This window comes from Vicia villosa, linkage group LG7, assembly GCF_029867415.1.
Source record: "Vicia villosa cultivar HV-30 ecotype Madison, WI linkage group LG7, Vvil1.0, whole genome shotgun sequence".
Taxonomy (NCBI): Eukaryota; Viridiplantae; Streptophyta; class Magnoliopsida; order Fabales; family Fabaceae; genus Vicia; species Vicia villosa.
Window position 1 is genome coordinate 120860663 of NC_081186.1, and position 5164 is coordinate 120865826.

Genomic DNA, 5164 nt, shown 5'->3' on the forward strand with positions numbered 1-5164 from the left:
TGGATCCTAACAAAAGCTCTTCCCTTTCTTCAAAACTCCTTTTATAAACCATATGTGTAAGTCTTTCATGGTTTTCCAGGGTAGGAATCTTAAGATTCTTTGGCAATTTTAATAAGCTGCTTGAAGCTATCTTCCAAGTAACACACCATCACAGGGTAAACCTTCAAAGGAGATCAGACCATAATTCACTTCTATTAGTGGTATTCTGAGAACAACCTTTTTGACACCTCACCACCAGACACTCAAGAAGCTACCAGTGGTGTTACATCTGATATATTTGCAGCAGAACAAAAACGTATCCAACATGTTAGTTAGAGGAAACTACAACAAAACACCATTGAGAAATCACATTCTCAACCAGTCAGATGTCATGTCATCATGTCTGACATCTCTATAAGCCACTCCAAAAATCTTCAAGCCTGCTAAGGGAACTAGGAGCTTCTCCCCCTTAGTTGGTACTTCAAATTTTCCACCACTAGAGACATAGTGAACTAACATAGGTTTTCCGTTTGATACCCATGCAGCGTAACATATAAAAAACAAAAGCTTCTCAACAACATTCATGTACACCTTAACATCTCGTGCACCTAAGAATGACAGTCTAGTTGACCTCAGAACAAAAATTTATTTGAAAATAAATCAAACATACACTTCACAGAGACGCGTCAGCTCATCACCACTTCTCCCTTCAGGGTAGCGACCATAATGGTTCACATATGTGCTGCACATAGGAGCATACAACCATATTATAGAGAAAAATAAATTCTCCCAACTCTTCTCAGACATGTCCTGACGTTTTGTCTGAGACAAGTGTCCTTGCAGACACTCCATGCTACAACATAAAGAAGATTCTCTCTTACTTGCAGCAACAGAGCACCACACACTTTCCTCTTGTAAGTATCAGATATGCCTAAGAGGGGGGGGGGTGAATTAGGTTTTCAAAAATTAATCGGTTTTATGAGAAAATCTTTACTGATTTTTGGTTAAGTGTTTGAAGGCTTTTGATGGTTTTAATCTTTTTCTTGGTAATGGTGATGAAAGCGGTAAAAGCGAAAAGATAAAGAACACAACGATATATACTGGTTCCCCTCACAATCCGAGAGTACTCCAGTCCCCTTTCAAACACGAAAGAGATTTCACTATAGTTAGAATTATTGTACAAGCCTATGCCTACTATCTAACCTATAGGGTGATCAAAGGTTCTTAACACCTTTAAAATCAATCAACACTAATGTGGATGAAGAACAATCCTCTTCAAACACACCACTTACTTCCAACAATCCTGGATAGTAAGGAAATAATTTTCTTTGAATTTTTTACAAGAGATTTAGATGAAGTTAGTATAGCACTATCAATCTTGGATTGATCTTCTTCTTCAAATAAACAATTCTCAAAACGGATATAAGTGTTCACAATGTATGCATGAAACTTTGAATGAATTTCTCAATGAAAATGTGTATAGAAAGTTTCACTTGAAAGTAAGGATTTGATGAACACTTGGAAATATTGAAAGATGAAGATTTATGAAAGTTATGAATTGTTAATGAAGAAGGTGATTAATGATTATGAAAGATGTAGTATTTATAATGTGCTAAACACCTCTTTGAATGGTTATTTTTCCATGAAGCAATGCAATGATTTAGTGGTAAGAAGATAAATTCGTTTGAATGAAATCATGCAATGGAAAAACACACTGGTTCAGTAGGAACCGGTTCCTGCCTGGGACAACCCGGTTCCTGCTGAACGTTACAGTAGAAAAATTCAAATTTTGAACTGAGGAACCGGTTCCCACCTAGGGACAACCCGGTTCCTAGTAGTAAAACACAGAATACTGAAAAAGTAGAATGCTGGGAACCGGTTCCCCCATAGGGACAACCCGGTTCCTAAAACCTTTATTTTGAATTTTAACTTTGAAAAAGGTTTTAAATGATCTTTTGAAGGATGACACTTTGTAGTATGTTTATGATATGCATGAAAATATATTTGTGAACAATTATATGTCAAAGTGAGTATTGTTTGTACCTTTGCCGTTTTAGCTCGATCCTTGAATCTTTATTGTTTCTTCAAGACTTTGAAATGATGTGTTTCTTGCTTAAAACTTGAAATACTTTTTGCACATCCTTTTATGAAAGCTTGATGTCCATATTGTCTTCATCAAAACAAACTATGCTTGAGAAGCTTGCATTTACATTCTCCCCTTTTTGATGATGACAACCAAGTCTTGAAAATGTTTTGAAAAAAAAAGTTGTTTTGTGCTTTTGAAATTATGTTGAACAATGCAAGACTCCCCCTATGTTAGAGACTCCCCCTAAATCCATGATTCCTTCTTTGATTTATGGTGATGAGTTTCATTTGTTAATGTTAACAATGGCCTGCATTTTTTCTTTGAAACAAAACAACACAAAAACACATGCATATTCTTTTCTTCTCCCCCTTTGTTATTATCAAAATGGATGGGGAAAAAGAGAAAATTGATATGAAATACCACAAATATAACACAATTTGAAATACTACAAACATAACACGATTAAACGATACGAAACGTAGTTTTTCACGATTACAACATAAACTTAAATAATCCTAAACATCACGAAACATAAAGGGAACAATGTCTAAAAACATAAATAAAAACCAACAATTAAATAGAACATAATAATAAAGAGCACATAATTTAATCAATTTCATCCATTTGCTCTTCATCATCATCATCTTGTTCATCTTCTTCTTCACTTCCTTCCTCTCCCTCATAATGAGCCAAGATCCGCCTTTGAGTCCGTTGAATTTCCCGCATTTGTCTTCTCATAAGGTTATGCTCATAGTTGTTCTCCCGCTTGTTGTTATCAATAGATGTTTGAATGGAGCAAAGCTTGTCAAACATCATCTCCATTGTGTATCCACCTTCGGGAGGTTGAGGGATTTGTGGCACGGCCGGTTCGAAGTCAACTTTGTAGAAAAATCTACCTTCACGATCTGTAACAATTCCTGTATTTTTAAGAGCGGTAATGGTGGTGATAACACACTCTTGTTCATCCATATTTTTCTTCGGTTCCCTTTGAAGGAGAACACCAGCATTTCGAACAATATGAGAGATGGCCCTTGCATAAGGTAAGCCTCCTTTAAGGGAAGCCATAAGCTGCATGTGGCGCATAATTGAAAGAGCCCAATTGACTTCAATGCCACGTCTTAGAGCAAGCAAAACCATCAACTCAAACTCATTGACCCTGGAATGGTTAGAATTCTTTGGAAATAAAACATAAGCAATGATAAGATGGAGCATCCTATCACTCACCAATAAGCTTGAACCGAACATGTTAAACTTGGTAGCAAGCTGTTGGCGAACTGTGTCGCGTTGAGTTGGTCGGCACATATCCACAAAGACATCAATCTTACTATACGGTTGCCAATCCTCCGGAATGTTACCTTGAAGGAGCACTAAACCCTCGTATGGAATTCCTAAGAGTTTCCCAAAATCCTCAACATCTAAGCAAATCTCTTTTCTTGAAACTTCGGATACCAAAGTGAACTCATCAAAATCATTGGTCACTATCTTAAGGTTATGGTAAAATTCCCTAACCAAATCCGGGTAATAGTCTCCATGATCACTTACAAAATTTGCAACACCGACATTAGCTAACCTAGCATTTAAATTAAAGCTATGAGTTGGGAAATCATGAAGTTTACCGTACTTAGCCGGAAGGAGTTTCCGACTACGAATGTTGAATGTGAGTCTCCGACTCTTGACAGTTGGTTGGAACTCTTGAGGATCTTCACTTGTCTCTCCAATTTTATTCTTTCCCTTTGCACTTCTTGAAACTTTGGGTGCCATGGTTGAAAGAAGTTGAGAGTTAGGGTTTGATATGGGATTTTTTAGATTTGGAGAGTGGAAGATGATTTGAGTGAAATGTGTGAAAGAGTGGAGGATTATATAGTGTTTAGAGGTAGTGGGTAATTTAATTTGGGGAGTTATGGTGAGATAATGGGGTTTTAATTTGGTTTGACAATGGAGGTGGAAGGTTTGAAGAAGATGAAGATGAATGTTGAATGAGAGTGAATGTGAGTAAATGAGAGTGAATGTGTGGTGTGAAGTGATATAATGTATATTGAAGTAAAATAAAGAAAATAAAAAAATAAGCAAAACAATATCATCCACACATTACTTTCACGTACAGCCAAAAGATAAGTGAAAAAACTGGAAAAAGTACGTGGGAACCGGTTCGTCCCTACATGGGAACCGGTTCCTGAGACACACAAAAACATTGCCTCTGGAATTTACTATGGGGAACCGGTTCGTCCCACCTGGGAACCGGTTCCTGGACTGAAAAAGTCCAAAAACTTTAATTTTATGAAATATAAAGCATACATATCATACATAAATACCAAGGCATAATATATGAACATTCATAAAACACTTTTTATCACATAAAATGTTAGAAACGTGTACCTTTGATTTATGATAATGACGAACGAATTTAAACATCACCTTCATCTAAAATTCCAAGCTCTCGTCGAATTTTGTAAAACGATTCTTTTGGGAGAGGCTTGGTGAAGATATCCGCAAGTTGATTATGAGTATCTACAAAAGTGACTTCAACATCTCCTTTAAGCACATGATCGCGAAGAAAATGATGTCGAATGTCTATGTGTTTGGTTCTTGAATGCATGACCGGATTCTTTGTGATATTTATAGCACTTGTATTGTCGCATCGAAGAGGAATGCATCCGAGATCAAGTCCGTAGTCACGAAGTTGTTGCTTAAGCCAAAGAATTTGTGCACAACAACTACCTGCTGCTATGTATTCCGCTTCGGCCGTACTAAGAGCAACACATGCTTGTTTTTTACAAGCCCATGATACTAATGCATTTCCAAGAATGTGACAAGTACCACTTGTGCTTTTACGATCAGTTTTACATCCTGCATAATCCGCGTCAGAATAACCAATTAAATTGCAAACACTACCTTTAGGATACCATAAGCCAACGTTGGTCATTCCTTTGAGATACTTCATGATCCTTTTAACCGCCATAAGATGTGATTCCTTTGGATTTGCTTGAAAGCGAGCACAAAGACAAACACTAAACATTATGTCAGGACGGCTTGCCGTCAAATACAATAAAGAACCAATCATACCTCGATACTTGGTAATATCAATTGGAGTACCGGATT